We start from the raw sequence: 24,881 nt of genomic DNA on the forward strand, positions 1-24,881 counted from the left end.
ACTATAAAAGACCAATGTGATTGAATTTATTTCTTTTATGTTTCTTTGGGATTGTAAATTAATTAATTTATTTTAATTTATTTTGGGCATGTATTATTAAGGTTGTAATAATTTTGGGTTATAATTTCATTTATTTAGTTCTTATAAATTCGCCTTGGTATGCTAAGGATTACTATGTAATTGGATTGCAAGAAGATGAAGGAGGTCAAGAGCATTGCTGGGACCAGTGGGAGGAATTCAAGATCAAGTGTTGATTATGTACTCCTTTAGCAACTCTTGTAAAATGAATGAATGAAATGCACCTAGGAATGCCCTGATTCAATTCTTGGTGGCTCAAATTGAATCCCTTAGAAAGTCCATGATCATGCCATATTTACTGTTTATCCATGAATGCATGAGATGTATGTGAATATATGCAAGTATATGATATATGCATGCTAAATGGATAATGTGAAAAGTGAGATCTTAATAGTAATTAGGATGACCATAAAATCTTCCAAACAAATGATTAAGTTAGAAATGCTATAATTAAAGTAATTATAACATGAGGGACCATGAGATGGTGACACATGGCATTACACATAAGCTTGCCAAATGTCTTTTAATCATATAAGATGATTAAAATTAAGATTAAATATAGGTTTGACACTTGGCACAATGTGATTGGGTCAATTAAACCTAGAGCCAATCAGAAGGTGACATGTGGCAAAGGTTTTAAGTGGTGACCTAGCTATAAATGTGTGGTTATGAAAAGAAAAACAACACAAGCTGCTGCCTTTCTCTTTATGCTGCCACCTTGGAGACCTCTCCTTTCTCTTCTTCTTCATCTCTTATCAATTCTAAGAGATTAGCAACAATCTCTTAAATTAAAAATACTAGAAATTGTTTCTAGTGTTTTGTTTACATCTCTAATCTCTCAAAAGGCAAAACTTGATTTTCTAATTCATAAAAAAAGCTTTAGAAGCTGTTCAAGGGCTGCCATAGGTGATCTTGGTGTGGACAAGCTAGAGGGACAACATCTGGTATCTTAAATACGCATCCCAAAGGTGCCAAACACACTGCAGTGTATCAAGAGGTTAGTGCACTTGTTCTTGATCTAATCTAGGATTCTAAAGTTAATCTGATTAATTCTAAAATCTTAAATGAGAAATACAGATCCAAAGACATATTAAAAGAGTTTTAATATATTGTTTTTCATTGAAATCAAATAGATAAAAATGAATCTTGCATGATGCATGTGACCCTAGGTGAAAAATTTTTGAATTCAATGATATAAACTTGCATTTTTCATGCTTCCGCTCCTTCATCTAAATCATTTTGTAGCACCTCAATTAGAGATGTACAAAAGAAGATATGTCCTGATTACCACGTGGAGGTCATAGAGCTAAATGACTGAATTACAAGAATTTCAGTTTTGAGATTCTGAATTACCCTAACATTTCAACCACTTTGCTTTAAGAATTTGGTCCAGGTCAAAACATAGGTGTAATACCCTCACTGTAGCAATTCTGTACATTCTACTGTTCAGGTGACCGGTGTCTGTCCAGACAGCTAGAACATCTGGAAAAATATTTAAACTAAAGTGAGGAACCATAATTAACTCAAATATTAATAAAAAAATTTAGAAAAAATTTTACAAATAAAATACAATCAAGTTAAATGAGCCGGTGCCCTAGCGATGGGTAATCCAGTGGGAAGTTGCGGTCCTCGTAACTAGGAGCCCTAAACCTGGGAGAAAATTTATAAAATAATTTTTGAGACTCCAGAGAAGAGTCATTGAGATTTCTATGGCATTAGAATGTCAAGAAAAGGCTTAGAAAAATTTTTAGATCGGTATAGACGATTTTGGCTCAATAAGCCAAACGGAGGGCATTTTGGTCATTTCGTCTTCAGAGATGATTTTTGGCCGACTTGTCCAGTTAAGTCAATAATTATTATAATCTAAAATATGAATAAATATTTCTAAAAATTTGATTGAAAATGAGTAGAAAAGAAAAAAAAAGAAAAATGAAAGAAATAGGGAATTATGACATCATATGATGTCATTAAAAGTGCTCCCACCAATCACATTTAAATAAGCCATTACAAAACAATTAAAAAGAGATAAATACAATTAGAAATCTACTCTTTTTTCTTCTTCCTTCATTTTGCCGAGATTCCACCATTAGAGCTCCCACCATTTTTCTTCACCCAAAGTTCCATTTCCACTTACTTACTCCATAAAATCCCTTGCTACTCCTTATACCTTGTGTGATTTGAGGCAACAAAGAAAGAATGGAAACAAAGAGGATTTGCAAGTGTAAGAAAACTCTCCAACAATTAATTCCTTGACTCTTTCATTTAAATTCTTGTTAGAATGATAAATTTGAGCTAGGATATATGAAATTCCATTAAAAATAAATATGTTAAGGTGTCACCCTATTTTTTGCAGCCATGGACTTGTTATGTTTTTGAAGATTTCTTTGGATTAAATGAGTGAATAGGCTGCCCTTGATATGATTGTAACACTCAAAACATTAGTTTATGAGTTTAGTGCAAGAATTTGAAACTTTGAAATTTTAGGGCTAGGATTTGAAACTCAAATATGGGGGTAGATGCAAGTGAACACAAAATGATGTTGTAATGGTCATTTAGTGACTATTTGGTGTAGTTTGAATTGGAAATAGAGTGATTGGTGACATTAACCAATGTAAAGAATTAGACTACCTTAAGTGTGCATTCTGGACCCTTTGAGTCCAGTGTGCTCTTGGGGTCATAACTCAAACTAGGTAACTCCAATTGGTGCAAAGCCAATTGGAGGTTAGACTAGACACAAAATACAACAATTTTTATGAAAGAACCTATCCCAGAAAACCAATCTAAGTGGCTTCAAAAATTGACCTAATCTGGGTGACCAATATGCAGTCCTTGGAAAATGACCAAATAAATAATATTCATTCATTTGGTCATAACTCAGTGTAGAAAGGTCCAATTGATATGAATGTTTACCAGTAGAAAGCTGAGACATAGCCCTACAACTTTCATGAAGAAAACAAACCCAAATTTTGATCATAACATATCCAAAAACTGACCTGCAATTAGTGTACAAAAACTGCAAAATTGATTCTGCCCAGAAATTCTGGAAAAATTACAATCCAGCTAGTTATGGTTTTTAGGACATAACTTGAGCTACAAAACTCCAAATGGAGTGATTCAAAAAAAAGAAATGTAACTAGACACAATAAGGAACAACTTTGATGAAGAATATTTGGCCAAATTCTCACTGTAGAATGGCCTAATGGAACAGTAATCTCTAGCCTACAAAACTAAAATTTCTGATTTATTCACCATTGGTTAGAAGTATGGGTTGGCAACTATGCCAACATTTTTTAAAACCAAAATGTGGTAAATTTATGGGATTAGAACTTATGTAGCTATTATGCATTGGAAAGTCAATAATTTGACCTAAATAGTAAAATGAATAGTAACCTTACATGTAAAGCATGAAAATTCAATAAAAAACTTGGAAATGTGCCCTAGTACACCTAGTAAGATTGGTTTGGATAGGTTGGCATGTCAATAGGGTTCAGTTAGCAGTACTGCACATGGCATTATGTCATTCTGTGATTTTATGGCTTTTAGCCATTCTGATATTATGATGATACTTGGCCTTGTGCCTAATGTTATTACAGCTTATTAGCTGTTCTGTTGCACACCGGAAGACACTATGTGACCGATGGTGTGACGGCCCGAGGTACTTGGTACCCAGTGCCAGTTTACCCGTTTATCCAGTCCAGTCATCCAGTATAGGTTACTTGGGCAACCAAAAATGGAAGTTGATAAATTTAATGAAATCATTGATATAACAAGTGCTAAATAAATAGACTACAAATAATTACCAAAAATTTGTCTGCATGAGATAACAATATATATACACTGCATATTTATTTTCTTTTATTTTTTTTATTTTATTATTGGCACCACTAAGCATTATTGCTTAGCGCATCGCTTTTTACCACGCGTAGGTTCTGGAGAGACAGACAGAGAGCCCAGTAGACCACAAACTAGGTGAGGTCACAGATCTACCTAGAGTCAGAGTCACCTCTTATCTACAGTGCATCAGTGGTAGGACCTTTAGGTCCCTTTTGAAATTTTGTTTTTGCATTTTGTAATGGGTAATAGTTTGTGATTTGTAAATTATGAACTCATGTACATAGTAAAATTATGTAATCAAATGTTGATGTACATATTTTGTAAAATTTTGTTAATTAATATAATTTGAGAATATCTTCATGAAATTAAATTTGATTTTGAATTTGAATAAAATTATGGATTCATATTGAAAACTTGAGATAATTGTGAATGTTGAGAATTGTTGAGACCATGTTGATGGTTATTGGAGTTTGAAAATGATTGAAAATGTATAGGAAGTGTTTTCATAGGTTCCGAAGAACTGTTTTCTCCATTTTTAACTGGTACTCTGCCAGATTTTCTATAAAATTTTTGGAACCTCAAATAAATTTATAATTTCAATAAATGACTTAAATGAGTTAAATTTCACAATTTCACTTCATAACCATGAAGAAATAAATTAAGGAAGGATAAAAAAAATAATTGAAATAAAATATGGTGTTCCGATACACTGTGTGGCATATCTTGCTCGGCTATGCTGTAGACGGGTAAGGGGTGTCACATTGAGTGGTATCAGAGCACGGTTTAGGCGTTTCTGAGTCTAGATCGAGTCTATACCATGCATTGTATTTGTAAGAGTCGAGGTGACACTAATACAGATCTGTTTGGTTTTCTTATTTTGATTAGGATATGGACCCCATGTCACAAAGGGCAGTTGAGGAGGAAGTGGAGAGTCATGCTCCACCTGCAGTAGCTGAGACTGGGGGTAGGGGAGAATCTGCTCTACCAGCTTCAGCAGAGCCTGCTCAGCCTCCACAGGCCATGTTCTAGCAAATGGCCTAGTTTTTCAGAAAAATGGCAGGGGTAATGCCGCCACCACCACCTCCATAGCAGAAATCCCATCTGGAAAAACTGAGGAAATTTGGAGCAGTGGATTTATTTGGCAAGAGAGAAGATGATTCTGTTGCAGCTGAGAACTGGTTGAACAGAACCTGAAGAGTTTTAAAACAACTCCATTGCACTCCAGAGCAAAACTTAGAAGCTGCTATATCTCTACTACAAGATGATGCATATCAATGGTAGGATACAGTGTCCAGTGAAGTGCAGCCAGAACTAATAACCTGGGACTTCTTCTTCTCAGAGTTTAAAAAAAAGTATGTGGGTAGTGTATACCTGGAAGAGAGAAGAAGAGAATTCATTAACCTGAGGCAGAGACAGTTGACAGTGGCAGAGTATGAAAAAGAATTTGTTAGATTAAGCCGTTATGGAAGGGAGATAGTCTCTAATGAGACCGAGAGGTGTAAAAGATTTGAAGAGGGGCAAAATGACAACATAAAGATAATTATCACTACCTTGGGAATCACAGACTTTATCAAGTTAGTCGAAGCTGTAATAAAAGTTGAGAAAGTCAGAATAAGTGAGCAGACCAGAAGAGAGAGACAGCAGAATAGGGGCTCGGGTCAGTCTAGCTCATCTCCTGCACCTAGAAAGAAGTTTAAAGGTTCACCTGCTTAGAGTTCAGGTCAGCCTTAATGTCAGGGTCAGTCCCAGGGGCTTAGGCCACAGTTCACACCTAGGAGAGGCCAGTCCACACTATCAGTGGATAGCTCTCTAGGGATAGTGTTCATGGGATTAACCCCAACATCTTTTTCTTATCCATACTGCCTGAAGTGGCATAAGGGGGAGTGTTGGAGAGTGACAGGTGCTTGTTTAAGGTGTGGGTCAATAGAGCATCAGTTAAGGAATTGTCCACGCAAAACTGTTACATCTGCTCTAACACAAGTTGATAAACCTTCCCCTGCACCTCAAAGGGGTAGGAAGTCTAGTAAATCTGAGGCAGTTGGTCCATCAAAGAGACCTACATCTGAGCCAGCTAAAAGGCCAGAGGTCAGAGCACCTACCAGAGCTTATGCCATAAGAGCTCAGGAGGAGCAAGATGCCCCAGACGTCATCAGGGGTATGTTCTCCCTCTACAATACATCTGTGCATGCATTGGTGGATCCAGGATCCACTCATTCATACATCTGCATCAACTTACCCGTAGAAAGGGGCATACTAGTAGGGGAGAGTGACCAAGACATTCTGGTCACTAATCCATTGGCCACAGTGTAGTGGTGAACAAGGTGTACAAAGGTTGCCAGTTAAGGATTCAGGGGTATGAATTCTTGGTAGACCTGATTGAATTGCCTTTCCATGAGTTTGACCTGATTTTGGAAATGGACTGGTTGTCACGTCATCAAGCAATGGTTGATCATAAATTGAAGAGAATTTCTTTGAAAACTTCTGAGGGTAATGAGATCACAGTTGTGGGGGAAAGGATAGATTTCTTGTCCAATGTCATCTCAGCCACAGTTGCAAGAAAACTGATGAGAAAAGGCTGTGAAGCCTACTTAGCACATGTGGTGGATACTAGGCAGGCTAAGCCAAATTTGTGTGACATACCCACAGTAAGAGACTTCCCAGATGTGTTCCTTGAAAAATTGCCTGGCTTGCCACTAGAAAGGGAAGTCAAATTTGCTATTGAGATACTGCTGGGTACAGCACCAATCTCTGTTGCTCCTTATAGGATGGTACCTACTGAATTAAAGGAGCTAAAAATCCAGTTGCAGGAGTTACTGGATAAGAGATTCATACGCCCCAGTGTGTTACTATGGGGAGCTTCAGTGCTGTTTGTAAAGAAGAAGGATGGGACTTGAGGTTATGTATTGATTACCGGCAGTTGAATAAAGTGACTGTGAAGAATAAGTATCCGTTGCCCAAAATTGATGATCAATTTGATCAGTTGAAGGGAGTAGGAGTATTTTCTAAAATTGATCCCAGATCAGGATATCATCAGTTGAGGGTGAAGGATGCAGATGTACCAAAGAATGCATTCAGGACCCGGTATGGGTATTATGAGTTCCTGGTGATGCCCTTTGGCCTAACAAATGCACCAGCAGCATTCATGGACCTTATGAACCGTATCTTCCATCCATACCTAGATCGGTTCGTAGTGATCTTTATTGATGATATTTTGGTGTATTCCAAGTTCAGGGAAAAACATGATGAACATTTGAGAATTGTCCTGCAAACCCTGAGAGAAAAGAAGCTGTATGCTAAGTTGTCCAAGTGTGATTTTTGGTTGAGTGAGATTGCATTCCTTGGACACATAGTGTTAGCTGATGGGATTAGAGTGGATCCCAAGAAAATAGAAGCAGTGATGGAATGGAAGTCTCCCAGAAATACAACTGAGGTCAGAAGTTTCTTGGGGCTAGCTGGGTATTATTGAAGATTTGTGAAGGGATTTTCTTTAATAGTTGCTCTAATGACCAAGTTATTACACAAGTGACTGGAATGACAAGTGTCAAGCCAGTTTTAAGAAGTTGAAGGCTATGTTGACAGAGGCACCAGTGTTAACACAACCAATGTCGGGAAAGGACTTTGTGGTCTATAGTGATGCCTCGCATAATGGGTTAGGGTATGTATTGATGCAAGAAGGGAAGTGGTCGCTTATGCTTTTAAGTAGCTAAGGCCACATAACAGAATTACCCTACCCATGATTTAGAACTTGCAGCAATTATCTTCGCACTGAAGATATGGAGGCACTACTTGTATGGTGAAAAGTGCTACATTTATACAGACCACAAAAGTCTAAAATATTTGCCAACCCAGAAGGAGCTCAACCTTAGGCAGAGGCGATGGATTGAGTTCCTGAAGGACTATGATTGTGTGATTGACTACCATCTTGGAAAGGCAAATGTAGTTGCTGATGCTTTGAGCCAAAAATCCATTACAGCTTTGAGATCATTGAATACCCATCTATCCTTGACTCGTGATGGAGCTATTTTGGCCGAGTTGCAAGTGAGGCCAAACCTGCTACAGCAGATTTTAGATGGGCAGAAAGTAGATGAGAAGCTAATGGCTATTATGAGCAAAATCTCAGAAGGGAAGGCAACTGACTATGAAGTAAAAGCAGATGGGTGTTGGTACTGTAAAGGAAGAGTGTGTGTACCAGATGATGGGGAAGTGAAAGCCAGTATTCTAAAAGAGGCACACATTAATGTTTATGCTATGCACCCAGGAAGTACAAAAATGTATCTTGATCTGAAGTTTCATTATTGTTGGCTTGGTATGAAGAAGGACATAGCTGACTATGTGACTAAATGCTTGACATGTCAGCAAGTCAAGGCAGAACATCAAGTTCCATCGGGTTTGCTACAGCCCATAAGCATACCTGAATGGAAATGGGATCGGGTCACCATGGATTTTGTAAGTGGTTTAGCTCTCACCCAGAAGAAGCATGACATAGTATGGGTGATAGTGGATAGATTGATGAAGTCAGCACACTTTCTGCCAGTTAAAACTGACTACTCACTGGAGAAGTTAGCAGAATTGTAAATCAGTGAGATAGTTAGATTGCATGGAATTCCACTTTCCATCATATATGATCGAGACCCAAGGTTTATATCGAGATTTTGGAAGAAGTTGCATGAATCCTTGGGTACACAACACCACTTCAGCATAGCTTTTCATCCTCAGACGGATGGACAATCAGAAAGAGTAATCCAGGTAAACATTGAAACCAACTGAATTAATATAAATATTGAACTGAAATGATAATAATAATAACATGAAACATATGTTAGGTCCTTGAGGATATGCTGAGAAGTTGTGTCATTGAGTTTGAGAGAAGTTGGGATAGATACCTCCCACTGGCAGAATTTGCATACAACAATAGCTACCAAGCTAGCATCCAAATGGCCCCGTATGAAGCACTGTATGGGAGAACATGTAGAACTGGTAGGGCTAGACCTAGTGAAACAGATTGAGGAGAAGGTAAAGCTAATCAAAGCCAATATGAAAGTTGCCTCAGATAGACAGAAATCTTATGCCAACTTGAAGAGAAAAGAGATAGAATATGAAGTTGGAGATAAGGTGTTTCTTAAAGTCTCACCATGGAAAAAGGTATTGAGGTTTGGAAGAAAGGGTAAGTTGAGCCCTAGGTTCATTGGCCCATATGAAGTCATTGAACGTATGGGTCCAGTGGCCTACAGGCTAGCTTTACCACCAGATCTGGACAAGATCCACAATGTGTTTTATGTATCCATGCTAAGAAGATACCGCTCAGATCCTTCACATGTCATCTCCATGGAAGAAATTGAAGTACAACCGGATTTGACATATGAAGAAGAACCCATACGGTTCCTGGCTCGGGAAGTGAAAGAGTTGAGGAATAAGCAGATTTCACTGGTGAAAGTGCTTTGGAGGCACCACAACACCGAGGAGGCAACTTGAGAAAGTGAAGAGACGATGAGGCAAGAGTTCCCTCAACTGTTTGCATTAGGTAAGTTTCGAGGACGAAATTTAAATTAGAGTGGAAGAGTTGTAACACCCTCATTGTAGCAATTTTGTACATTCTACTGTTCAGGTGACCGGTGTCTGTCCAGACAGCTAGAACATCTGGAAAAATATTTAAAATAAAGTGAGGAACCATAATTAACTCAAATATTAATAAGAAAAATTTAGACAAAATTTTAGAAATAAAATACAATCAAGTTAAATGAGCCGGCGCCCTAGCGATAGGTAACCCAGTGGAAAGTTGCGGTCCTCGCAACTAGGAGCCCTAAACCCTGGAGAAAATTCATAAAATAATTTTTGAGACTCCAGAGAAAATTCATTGAGGTTTCTATGGCATTAGAATGCCAAGAAAAGGCTTAAAAAATTTTTTAGATCAGTATAGACAATTTTGGCTTAATAAGCCAAACGAAGGGCATTTTGGTCATTTCGTCTTCAGAGATGATTTTTGGCCCACTTTTCCAGTTAAGTAAATAATTATCATAATCTAAAATATGAATAAATATTACTAAAAATTTGATTAAAAATGAGTAGAAAAGAAAATGAAAGAAAAATGAAATAAATAGGGAATTATGACATCATATGATGTCATTAAAAGTGCTCCCACCAATCACATTTAAACAAGCCATTACAAAACAATTAAAAAGAGATAAATACAATTAGAAATCTGCTCTTTCTTCTTCTTCCCTTTATTTTGCCAAGATTCCACCATTAGAGCTCCCACCATTTTTCTTCACTTAAAGTTCCATCTTCCATTTACTTACTCCATAAAATCCCTTGCCTTCTTCACAAAAACTACTCCTTATACCTTGTTTGATTTGAGGCAGCAAAGAAAGAAGGGAAACAAAGAGGATTTGCAATGTAAGAAAACTCTCCAACAAAGGTTAGTGTCCAATTCTTTGACTCTTTCATTTAAATTCTTGTTAGAATGATAAATTTGAGCTAGGATATATGAAATTCCATTAAAAATAAATATGTTAAGGGTCACCCTATTTTTGGCAGCCATGGACTTGTTATGGTTTTGAAGATTTCTTTGGATCAAATGAGTGAATAGGCTGCCCTTGATATGATTGTAACACTCAAAACATTAGTTTATGAGTTTAGTGCAATAATTTGAAACTTTGAAATTTTAGGGCTAGGGTTTGAAACTCAAATATGGGGGTAGATGCAAGTGAGCACAAAATGATATTGTAATGGTCATTTTGTGACCATTTGGTGTAGTTTGAATTGGAAATGGAGTGATTGGTGACATTAACCAATGTAAAGAATTAGACTACCTTAAGTGTGCATTCTAGACCCTTTGAGTCCAGTGTGCTCTTGGGGTCATAACTCAAACTAGGTAACTCCAATTGGTGCAAGGCCAATTGGAGGTTAGACTAGACACAAAATGCAACAATTTTTATGAAAGAACCTATCCCAGAAAACCAACCTAAGTGGCTCTAAAAATTGACCTAATCCAGGTGACCAATATGCAGTCCCTGGAAAATGATCAAATGAATAGTGTTTATTCATTTGGTCATAACTCAGTGTAGAAAGGTCCAATTGACCTAAATTTTTACCAGTAGAAAGCTGAGACATAGCCCTACAACTGTCATGAAGAAACCAAACCCAAAGTTTGACCATAACATATCCAAAAACTGACCTGCAGTCAGTGTACAAAAACTGCATAATTGATTCTGCCCAAAAATTCTGGAAAAATTACAATCCAGCTAGTTATAGTTTTTAGGCTATAACTTGAGTTAAAAAACTCCAAATGGAGTGATTCAAAAAATTAAATGTAACTAGACACAATAAGAAACAACTTTAATGGAGAATATTTGGTCAAATTCTCACTGTAGAATGGCCTAATAGAATAGTAATCTCGAGCTTCCAAAATTGAAATTTCTGATTTAATCACTATTGGTTAGAAGTATGGGTTGGCAACTAATACCAACATTTTTGAAAACGAAAATGTGGTAAATTTATGTGATTAGAACTTATTTAGCTATTATGCATTGGAAAGTCAATAATTTGACCTAAATAGTAAAATGAATGGTAACCTTACATGTAAAGCATGAAAATCCAATCAAAAACTTGGAAATGTGCCATAGTACACCTAGTAAGATTAGTTTGGATAGGTTGGTGTGCAATAGGGTTCAGTTAACAGTATTGCACATGGCATTATGCCATTCTGTGATTTTATGGCTTTTAGCCATTCTAATATTATGATGATACTTGGCATTGTGCCTAATGTTATTATAGCTTATTAGCTATTCTGTTGCACACCAGGAGACACTATGTGACCAATGGTGTGACGGCTCGAGGTACTTGGTACCCAGTGTCAGTTTACCCATTTATCTAGTCCAGTCATCTAGTATAGGTTACTTGGGCAAACAAAAATGGAAGTTGATAAATTTAATGAAATCATTGATATAACAAGTGCTAAATAAATAGACTACAAATAATTACCAAAAATTTGTCTGCATGAGATAACAATATATATACACTGCATATTTATTTTCTTTTAGTTCTTTTTATTTTATTATTGGCACCACTAAGCATTATTGCTTAACGCGTCACTTTTTGCCATGCGTAGGTTCTGGAGAGACAGATAGAGAGGCCAGCAGACCACAGACTGGGTGAGGTCACAGATCTGCCTAGAGTTAGAGTCACCTCTCATCTACATTGCATCAGTGGTAGGACCTTTAGGTCCCTTTTGAAATTTTATTTTTGCATTTTGTAATGGGTAGTAGTTTGTGATTTGTAAATTATGAACTCATGTAAATAGTAAAATTATGTAATCAAATGTTAATGTACATATTTTGTAAAATTTTGTTAATTAATATAATTTGAGAATATCTTCATGAAATTAAATTTGATTTTGAATTTGAATGAAATTGTGGATTCATGTTGAAAATTGAGATGATTGTGAATGTTGAGAATTGTTGAGACCATGTTGATGGTTATTGGAGTTTGAGAATGATTGAAAATGTATAGGAAGTGTTTTTCACAGGTTCCGAAGCACTGTTTTCTCCATTTTTAGTCGGTACTCTGCTGGATTTTCTATAAAATTTTCAGAACCTCAAATAAATTTATAATTTTAATAAATGAATTAAATGAGTTAAATTTCATAATTGCACTTTATAACCATGAAGAAATAAATTAAGAAAGGATAAAAAAATAATTGAAATAAAATATGGTGTTCCGGTACACTGTGTAGTATATTTTACTCGGCTATGCTGTAGACGGGTAAGGGGTGTCACAATAGAAATTGTAGACCTATATCTTATGTTTATTTTGGCTTTAGGCTCATTCAATTTGCATTTGTATAGCTTGAGTTAAGGTCATTTTGCCAAAACTGTTCAGGTAATAAATTCTCAGGTTTCAGGTCTGTCCCAGAATCAGGGCAGATTTCTGGACTTACTTTGTCAAACAAAGTTGGGTAGGTTATAGTCATAATTTAGCTTCATAGTCCTTATATGAATTTTTCTCCTATGTTTTAGGATTACACAAGTTCAATAATTACTTAATTTAGAGTTTTGTAGAGTGAGTTGTGCTCAATTAAGTACGTACTATTCATTTGGTCAATTTTCTAGATTTCAGGTTTGCATTGCCAGATTCTAGCCCTTATTTAGGTATCTTCTAGTTATTTTCAGGGCAAGTGTTCTTATGAAATTTTTAGCATATTGTCTTAGGCTTCATTTCCCATTGGTTTCACATCAATTGGAGTTATGTATCTCATGTTATGAGTATTTAACCTCACTGGACTCAAGCTGTCCAGATTCAACACATAAGGCACAACTTCAATCCACTTAATTTCTTCACCAAATCCTCATTATTTCTCAATAAATACACATACAATCATCATAATATAATTATAATAGCATTAAATATGCTTCCTACCATAAAAACCCTAATTGCATAAAAACCCTAATTCCCATCTTTCAATTTCAATCAACCCTAAGTGCATAATTTATGTTTACAACTTCATTCAAGCCTATAATTCAAGTTAATTGCATTAACACACCAAACCCCTAACTCCTATCATCATGATCGAATTTCCCTTTCTTTAATATCATGCATGATTTCAAACAATTTCCATAGTTTTTCTCCATAATCAAACTTCAATTCAATGAATTCACAACTAATTAAGCTTGAATCACAATTTACCTCAATTGACTCACTTCCCTTCTTCACTAATCTTCCAATTTCCTTTGATTTCTTACTTCCTTTCTTTAATTCAAGGTCTAATTCAAGGTTATCTTTTAATTTGCTATGGAAATTGTGGAGAAATTGTAGGGTTTTGGAGCTTAGAAGGTTCAACAATGGTGGAAATGAGAGAAAGAAAGGGTGGATGGCTTACTTGAAGAAAAGAAGAAGATGAGTTGATGAAGGTGGTGGTGATGTAATTAAAAGGGTTTTTATCTTCCATAAATAAGTTTTTTTTCTTATTACAAAATATCTCAAATTAATTATAATTATAATTTTATTTATTTTTTATTACAATTCAAATATTCCATCTATGTCCCATTTTATTTTTCTTACTTCTTTCAATTAATTAATTTCCATTTTCATATATCAATCTCACTCATTTTAATTGACATTTCAGTCAAAAGTCAACTCTTCAAGTGAATTGATCAAAATACCATTCATCGGGTTATAGTCCATCTTTTTTAATAGTACTGATTAAGTCCATAACCCGATGGTCACTTTGGTTTTTATTCTGTTTATCTTAATTAATTTTCATCTCATTTTTAGTCCTCAAGTTAGCTTTGAATAATACTATTCACAGACCAAAATAGTACTATTCAGAGCATGGAATTCTTGGGATGTTACACTTCTCCTATTGCATAGTCACTTGCGTCGCACATCACCTCAAATGGTAGTTCCCAATCTGGTGGTTGCATTATGGGTGTAGAAATTAAGGCTTCTTTCCCTGCAAAAAGAGTCAAGGCAACTATCATCAAAGTCAAAGGGAACATCTTGATTTAATAAATTTGTTAACGACTTAGCTATTTTTGAGAAATATTTGATGAATCTTCTATAAAAGCTTGCATGTCCCAAAAAGCTTCCCATTCCTTTAACTAATGTTGGCAGTGGCATCCTCTCTATTATTTTGGTTTTTACCTTGTCCACTTCAATCCCTCTTTTTGACACAAGGTGACTAAGAATTATGCCCTCTCTTACCATAAAATGGCATTTTTTCTAATTGAGGACTAGGTTTGACTCCTTACATCTTTGCAATACTTTAGATTGGTTAGCTAAACACTCATCAAAAGTAGTTCTATAAACAGAGAAATCATCCATAAAAACCTCCATAATGTTTTCAATAAAATCAGAAAAAATAGCCATCATGCTTCTTTGAAAAGTGGCTGGGGCATTATAAAGACTAAAAAGCATTCTCCTATAGGCAAAAGTGCCACAGGGACAAGTGAAGGTGATCTTTTCTTGGTCTTCCAGGTAAATTGGGATTTGGAAGAATCTCGAATATCTATCCAAGTAGCAAAAATGAGAATACTTGGTTACCCTTTCAAGCATTTGGTCAATAAAGGGAAGAGGAAAGTGGTCTTTCCTGGTGGCACTATTTAGTTTCCTATAATCAATGCATCTATGCCAACCAATGACTGTCCTCGTGGGAATTAGCTCATTATTTTCATTTTTGATGATAGTTGTTCTACCTTTTTTAGGCACTACATGCACCTGACTAACCCATTTACTATCAGAAATTAGGTATATTATATCTGCATCTAATAGTTTCAAAAATTTTTTCTTTACTACTTTCTTCATGTTGGGGTTTAGTCTCCTTTGATGTTTAATAGTGGGTTTACTGTTCTCTTCCATAGGTATTCTATGCATACAAATGGAAGGGCTAATCCCTTTAAGGTCTTCTATGGTGTATCCTATAGTTTTACTATGGGTCCTTAGTTCTCTTAAAAGTTTTTCCTCTTCTAACTCAGTTAGGCTAGCACGTATTATAATAAGATAATTAGAATTTGAGTCCATAAATGCATACTTGAGAGTAAAAGGAACCTGCTTTTTAGCCCCTTATGGTTTAGCCTTGGGTTGTGATTCCTTTAACTCCTCCACTCAGAGTGCTTGAGCTAAAGGTTGAGGTGAGCTAGCTTCAAATGATTGTACATAGATTGCAATTTTCTTATTGTCATCATCTATAGTATTGTTGTGCACAATGCATGCTTTAAGATAGTGCTTCAGTGAAAGGAATGTTAATGTAAAGTTTCTGTAAAACTTCTAAAAACTTTCCAAACTACTTATCTAATTTAGCCTTCTGAAATCTTTGAGGAAAAGATAGAAGGGGCTAATATGGCTTGGGCAGCTTTTTTTTTTTTTATTCTCCTTCTCTTCCTTATCCTTATTAGTTCCCTTCTCTTCTCCCTTTGTTTGCTTGTCAGAATCACTAGAAGTTTCTTCTACTGATTTTTGCTTATCTTCTAATTGTTACCCTTCTAAAATTCTATCACTCCTTAGGTCAACTGCCTTGCAATGCTCTTTAGGGTTCATATCTGGCTGATTCAACAATTTACTAATGGCTTTGCTTGAAGAACTAGCTTGCCAAGTAATTTGGTTTTCAAGCATTTTGTTGTGAGTAGCCAGTTAGTACATTCTGAAAACTAGTTGCTTTATCATCTCATTTTATTGTTGTTACATTACTAAAAAGTTTTCTCTCATGAATTCCATAGTCATCTTAGATTCACGCTATTGAGGTTAAGGAGGTGATCGTGGCTGAGACCATTATAGAAGTTTTGAACTAGGAGCCAGTCCTCTATGCCATGGTGTGTGCACTCCCTTTGAAGGTCCTTGTACCTTTCCCATGTATCATATAGTGATTTTCCATCCCTTTGCCTGAAAGTATTCAGCTCTATCCTTAATTCTATAGTCTTTGCCGGTAGAAAGTACCTTGCTAAGAAGGCTTATGAAAGATCCTCCTAGGTGATGAATGTTCCAGTTAGTTGATAAAGTAACCACTTTCTTGCTTTATCTCTAAGAGTGAATGGGAATGCTCTGAGTTTAATGGCTTCATAAGAGATCCCATTCATCTTGAATGTGTCACATAGAGCAAGAAAGCATTGTAGGTAATAGTGTGGATCTTCCGCAAGTGAACCTCTAAACTGAGTTTGTTAAATCATCTAGAGCCTTGCCAGTTTAAGCTAAAGTTATTGGCCTCTACTATGGGCCTAGTGACACTGGATTGGAATCCTTGGATAGTCGAGGCTCCGTAGTCCCTCAAGAGCCTTAGCCTGTTATTGGCAACCATAGCTAGAGTTTCAAAAACTATTGGTTCTGGTTCTTGATGTCTCCTTCCTCTCTTGATGGCTTTAAGAGTCTTGTTTATCTCAGGATCCAATTCAAGCAACTCCTCCCTAAGTTTGGTTCTGGTCACAAACTAAGTAGAGAGCCTAAAAAAGGAATAAAAAGTAAAAACAAGATAGTTAAATTAAATAAACAAAATAAATGCCTAAATCAGCCAAATTGCCTTTCGCTCAATATTACTAAATTCCTCAACAACGGTGCTAAAAACTTGTTTGCTGTTTTACAATCCCGCAAGTGCACGGATAATGAACAAATAATATAGTAATAAGTAGAGTATCATTCCCATGAGAAATTTATAAGTACCAAGCTAGATAAACAACTTTGACTATTTAGACTACCAATTATAATGAGAGATTTAATTTAAAATAATTAAAGACATTGAAAACAAAAGAAGACAAAGCAGTAAACTTAAATTTAGAAAACAATTCACTAAAGCAATTCTAGAATTAGAATTTCACACTTTAACTTTATTATGGACTTAACCTTATGTATTTAAAAAATTGAGAATTGTTACGTTGATGGAAATTAATTCTAAGATATCTTAAGTCCTCTCTCAAGGTACTTAAGGTGTATTTTAATTAACTTGAGCCCTACTTTTATGGTGATCAATTTTAATTAAAATCTTTTAAGCTTTTTGATTAATTATGGAACTCCATAAAAGATTTTAGCCTATCTCTAGGTCATATTTCCTAGGTTCAAAATCTTGATTTTCAATACTAATCTTCACATTTCAGTTCTTCAATCAGTATGTTGTATTATAACTAAGTGGATACCAATAAATGGCATGCATTAAGAATACAAAACATTAAATCAAAGAACAAAACTCAAATTCATTAAATAATTTTAGTATAGATCCATAATAAAATTGCAAGTACTACTTTCCTAACTCTAGAATTAAATAAACTACTCACTCATGGTGAGTTTAACAAATATAATGAAATTAAAACAAACAAACATAAGAAAATCTGAAGAAATAAACAAAAGAACCCAAAACAAAGATTTGCAACCTTGAACTTTTGAAACTTCAGCTGAGAATCCTTCTCCTTGAGCTTTGATGCAGATTCTCTCCAAATTGCATAAAAAACTAGAGTTTGAAAGTAAAGCCATCTCTCTTGCCTGTTTCAACCTTCTAGTATTTATATCAAGTACTTAAAAGTCATGTTTCATAGTGCCAAAAGCGTTAAAAGTCTATTCAGAACGAGCAAAGTAGAATCCAGGTCGAAGCAGAAGTCTATCTGGTGCAAGGTACATGGTCCATGTGACAACTTTGTGCTTCATATTTTGGGGAGGATAGCAAGTTACATGAGTCATGGATGTTACACGGGGTCTGACACACGACCCATGTACTAGAGTCCTTCCATGCTCTTACAGATTTTCTTGACCAGGAGGTTACACGGGTCATGCCTCAGGCTTATATGGCCCATGTACTGTTGTGTAACATGTTTTCTTGACTTTTCTGACTTCTAAACCTGTTGAATCGACTTCTATGCCTTGAATTTCCATTAAAACACCTGAAAGGATATAGAAAACATGAAATTAAGTAGAGATTATCAAACTTAACAAAAATTAATGAACCTAAGTAAAATTCTTGCAATTAACTATCTAAATATATGAAGTGCAATGCAAAGATACCTTAAAATACTTATAGTAGATAGGTGTATCATTAGGATTTCCAAAAATACTTTTCATTATTTTTATTATTTTCAAAAATATCAAAAGTATTTATAATGACAAAGAAATGATTCATCGCCAATAAACTTTATTAACAATAAATTCATATCACTTTATCGCTAATACCATTTAGCAATAAAAAGATATGTTGCTAATAATTTTAACAAATAAAGGATTTTTATATTACCATTGCTAATAACTTTTAGTGGCACAAAATTTGTCTTTAAATCTCTAATAATGTCAATTTCTGTAATATATTATATCGTTATTAATAACTTTTTATGATGAATTATCTATCACTAAATACCTAGTAATTTCAATTTCCTCTATTATAATTATTAATATAAATTAAATTTCTAATTTTTTTAATAATAATTCTACTTATATTAAAAAAATATTATAATTTAGTCATAAATATATATTCTTTTTTTTAAATGTTGATATTGATAAAAATATAGATTTAATCAAACTTAAAATTTCATTTGTTTCATATTCCTTAAAAATAAAAATAAAATATTTTTATATTATCAAATTATTTTTCAATATAATAAAAAATAATTTTTATTAAAAACTAATAAAATTATTATAATTGCACTTGAATTTTGACTAATTTAGGTAAATAGAATAAAACTATAAATGAATAAAATTAATTAGAATTTTAAATAAAATTAAAAAATTGCCTATAATTTTTTTTAATTAGTCATATTTTCTAATGAATTTTATTTTTTATGTCAATAAAATATTATAATTTATAAATTCATTTAAATTTTTTTAAAAATAATATTCATAAAAGTTATTTAAACTTTATTTGGATAATTAATATAATAAAAAAAAATCATAATATCAAATTTAAATTTCATTCATTTCAAATTTTTATTTATTTAAATAAATTTTATACTATTATTTAGTTACTAAATGACTAAAAAAATAAAATGTTTATATATATATATATTAATTTTAGCTAAACCTTTTAATTTATTAATTTAATCTCAAACTTTCATATTAATTTTAATTTCAATAATTAACCTAATTGGATTATTTAATTAACAAAAGTAATTTAAATATTTACCTACATTATTAATATTAGCCAATCTTTTTATTTTTATATCAATTTTAATGGTTATTCTCAAATTGATAAAAGTATTATTTTAATTAATTTCTCTATCATTCTAAAAATTGTAATTACATTTATTTTGGTTATATTATTTGTTTACGTTTTATGTTTCAAAATCTTTTTTTTTTTTGCTTTAAAATTGAAATAAAATTATAAAAAAGATGTGAATTAAAAATATAAGTAGAAAGAGAAGAAAAAATTAAAATAATAATATTAGATATATTATTCATTTATTATTTTTTTTATTAACATGAACTTTGTTAAAATTAATAAAAGTACTAATTCAATAATTAATAAAATTAAAAAGGTAGTTAAAATGGATATAAATGAAAATTTTGAACTATTTTTGTTGATTGACGACTCTTTCCCTTTTCAGCGATTATTTTAGCTTTCTTTATTAGTTTATTATTATTATTATTATTATTATTATTATTATTATTATTATTATTATTATTAAAATTTTTCAATGAGTTAGAATAAATTTTTTTAACATATCACTTAGAATAAATTTTTTTAACATATCACTTTTTATTATCATATCTGATAAAACATATATAGTTCAGTAAAATATTTTTAGTTCACAAATCATGAGCACGTAATATTCATTAATCATTAAAAATTAAAAATAAAAAATTATTAAAAAACTCAATAATTATAAAATAATAAACTATATTTTTATTACATTTTTATGAGCATTTTCTAACTTATTAATTTATATCCATAAAATTTAAAAGATACATAGTTTATATACATTCTTATTTCACCCATAATTTTTTTTAGGTCACCTATAAGTATTTTCTCCTTTAATCTTTTCAAAATTATGTATTTTTTTTTTCTTACAATATTCATTGCATTGTATTGAATATAATGTTCACGCTAAAATTATAAAAAAATAAAAGATAATTATTTGATAATGAATAAAGTTATATAATGCAATCACAATAAACATGAATGTTTTCAATAATAATGAGTTAATAAATAGAAATACATAAGTTATTCCACAATTTTAAAATTACCCGTAAAAGATTATGCAAAAGAGAAACAACGTAACTCACTAAAAAAACTTACTATAAAAACTTGGAAATAACAATTTACTTCCTATTTTGATAAAACTTGCGCTACTCAATGCCATCAAGGAGATAATAATGAATGTAATTAGACTTACATTTGTTATTCTCTTCTTCACTTCTTTTTATGTGTGTTCTCTTTTCCCTTTTAAACTCTTATCTTTTCTTAGGATTTGCTTAACCTTCTCTATCAAAGTAACCATTATATGACTTCCTCTGCTAAGAAGGTGACTTAAGAAGCAAACTGACGCTTCAGTTCTTTCAAAACAAAGATGACATCTCAAAATTTTTTGTCTTGAAAAAGAAATTGGTGAAATGGGGGGAGTAGGGAACATGACATATTTTCACGCCCTTATATCTCATCTATATCCATGTCACATATCAATTTCATATCAATTATGAAAATAATTATATAATATATAAATAAAAATATGCATTAATCTATACTTAAGATTATTTTATTATAATTAAATAAAAAAATAATGATAAATATTAAATATATCAAATTATTTTTGAATATGAATATAACTAAAAGTTATTTACTATTGTAAATATAAAAAAATTATACTTTAATATACTATAAATATAAGGCATGATAAAAATAAATTTACTAAAATTTAAATATATAAAAATATTTTGTCATGGTAATTTCATGTTATAATAATAAATAACTAAATTTAATTGACTATTCAAAATTAAAATATGATAATCATAATATATCATATAAAAATACAAATTTACATATACAAAAATAAAATATTAGAATGTAAAATGAGTAAAGACAATGTGCAACACATTTCAATAGAAAAAAAAGTTATATATAAATATGAGAAGGAAAACATTAACTTCACCAAAATTGCCTTTTCATTTTCTAAATTAATTATGATTATATATTTAAATTAATTTAATGTTTATATTTAAAATTTTTAATCCTATCTATGCTTAAGTTTAATTAAAAATAAAATTTTATAAGAAATAATTAACTAAAATAAAAAATTAATGAGTGAAAAATTAAAAATACAATTAATCTACAATCTATAATCTATATCTATAATTTATTATCTATAATACATATAAATGTATGAAATGGGACAATAGGTTTGATAAAAATACCCATACTGATTTATTATAATGATAACAAAAAACTATTTTATCTTTTTAATATTAATATTAATTATTGATTTTTTAAGATAATCTCTTGTAATATTAAATTTGCAAAGTCCTATATAGGCTTTAATGAAGATTTAATTATAAGGCTTAATCAAATTATTATGGTATTGGTAAAATTTAGGAATAATAATATATAATTTTAAATTAATTATAATAATATAAAATTAAATTTGATTTACCATTAAAAACTAAAATTAATTTTAAAATATATTATTTATGATATTAAAAAATTAAATTTGATTGACCATTAAAATCTAAAATTAATTTTAAAATATATTATTTATGATATTAAAAAATTTAAAAAAATTAATTAAGTAATAAAATTGTTGAAACATGACAAATTAAAAAAAATTAATTAATTTTTAAAAATTAAGTTATAAAATGTTGAAACGAGGAAAGAAATTCTTTTTCTACTAGAATTCTATTTTAAGTTTATAAGTATAAATATATTTTAAAAGAAATTTAATTTATTTATAATAATTAACTTTTTTTTTATTGGTAAGTCTAATTTTAAAATAGATAGAATCTCTTTATATTATTTATTAATATTAAAAACTTTATATATATATATATATATATATATATATATATATATATATATATATATATATATATATATATATATTTGTATCATTGGAGAGATGGGTCGAAATGCATAAATACATAAATTATTTTGGATCATATTCAGGCAACCTAACTTATTTTAATTATAATCCAAAATATACTTGATGGTATTTATCTATGTTTTTAGAACTACCCTCTTTAAATACCGTTTTGAAAATTTATATTTTTAATTTATTTAATTTTACTTTTGCTACAAGTAATCAAGCTGCATACAAATTGTTTTTTAACTTAAAAGTTAAGTATTTTTTGAACTTACATATTTTGGTAATTATTTTCAAAATAATCTTAGAAAAATATTTATATTTATTTCTCTTTCACTATCATCTTTGAAAAAAAATAAAAACCACAAAAACCAATATTGATAGAGTGTTTATACCATTAAGATATGCTTTAACACCTTGAAAGTCCGAGTTTTAACGCTGCAGGAGCAACGTAAGCATGTAGAATGGCAACAGTAATAGTTAGAATTATATTGCAACCAACATATAATGTGAATACTAAATAATACTTGCACTAAGAATAATTTATAGGTAATCCAAAGTTTTATGTTTGATTGCTAGATAATTCATAATGCATAATATTACTTCATGGAGAAATAGAGTCAAGTGGACAATAAGAATACTGATCACAATCTAACAACAAATCAATGAATAAAAAAGTAGAAAATTCAACATCATAATAATAATAATAATAATAATAATAATAATAATAATAATAATTATTATTATTATTATTATTATTATTATTATTATTATTATTATGTAAATCAACTGTATTTGATTTAAGAAACAAATTAAATACCTAAATTAAGGTGATAAAAATATATATTCTTGCATCTAAGTGAGAGATCAAAATCCAATAATAAGACCAATTTATTAATATTATCCAAATTATTAAGAATAATTCGAATTTTCTTTTTTATTAGATAACTTGTTTATTTAAAAACTTTCATAAACTTATGGGTCATACATTTAGATTGTAAATATTATGTAAAAAAATATTATATTAAAAAATTATCAAATATTATATTTAAAAAAATTATCGTAAAAAAATTATCGAATCCACGCAAGTGTACGACGTTAATAATTTAAATACTAGAGTAAACTTATATATTAGAGCTAACTAATTTGATGCAACGATATTATTGAAGAAATTGAAAAATTATATAAAATTTAATTTTATAATATATTATTTTATATTATATTAATTGTCTTTATAAATTTTTAATAACACAAATAATATGTAATATTATATTATATATAAAAAATTACATATAAAAAATAAAATAATTAGCATATATAACAAGTATAGACAATGTTAATAAAAAAAAAAATTAGTTGTTGAAAAAGAACTTTCATAGACTCGAACCAAACTAGAAACATTATTAATAGCAAGGGAGACAAACTAAGGAATGTCCTCAACTCAAATTTGCTTATCAAAAGAAAATAAAACTGAGAAAGAGTGTCCTCAAATTTTCTTTACTTGGATAGTGTATAGATAAGAGAAATAAAAAAAAAAAAGAAAATTATATTTTAGCTTTTTATTAACTCAAAATAGAAAAATAAATGATTAGATACTATTTCTATCAAAATTACTTATAATCTTAATATCATACTTAATATCATATAATAACAAAATTATAACTCATGATAATTAAGAAATTAAATTTCTCTTTTTTTCTTTTCTCTTTATTTTTCCTTTCCAATTTCTCCTCATTTCCTCTAAACAATTAAAAATCCAAACAAAGGATAACATTATACTATAAAATTTGTTATGACATAATATTTCAATTCAAAACCCCAAAGTTTGAGACATTTGATATCAATGAGATAAAGTGATAAAAGGTAATAATCATAAGGAAGTTTCTAAATGGCTCAACTTCATCTAGAACAAAAATTTTTTTCTTTGTTAAATATTTTAATGTGATGAAAAAGGCTAACATGTCATTGCATTGAGAGGAAAAAAAAAATGGTGGCACAAAGTAAGAAAATGGGCATGTAACACCCCTATGTTCGGTAGTGCGTTCTACTGTTCCGGTGACAGTGTCTGTCCGGACAGCTAGGATGCTTGGAATTATATTTAAATATTAGTGTGGATATATAAGGTAGTGAAATACAATAGAGAAAAATACAAGAAAAACAAAGGAAAAATAATAACAATGAAATGTAACCAAGTTAAACGAGCCAGCATCACAGCGATGGGTGACCGCACGGGGAAGTTACGGCGCAGGCAATAGCCGACCCCAGGACTGTAGAGAATCCTCAAAATTTAGTTTCGAGACATAATTAAAGATTTATTGAAATATAAATATCATTAGAAATATCAAAGAAAAATTAATTAATTAGTACAAAGAAAAATGAGAAATCGAGAAAACGATAAAACTCGGTGTTACCGAAAAATCAGGAATACAACCCGAATAGGGGCATTGTGGTCATTTGACACCTAGAGTTGACTTTTGACCTCAATGTCCATTAAAAATAAGA

Source organism: Hevea brasiliensis, chromosome 1 (genome assembly GCF_030052815.1).
Source record: "Hevea brasiliensis isolate MT/VB/25A 57/8 chromosome 1, ASM3005281v1, whole genome shotgun sequence".
Taxonomy (NCBI): domain Eukaryota; kingdom Viridiplantae; phylum Streptophyta; class Magnoliopsida; order Malpighiales; family Euphorbiaceae; genus Hevea; species Hevea brasiliensis.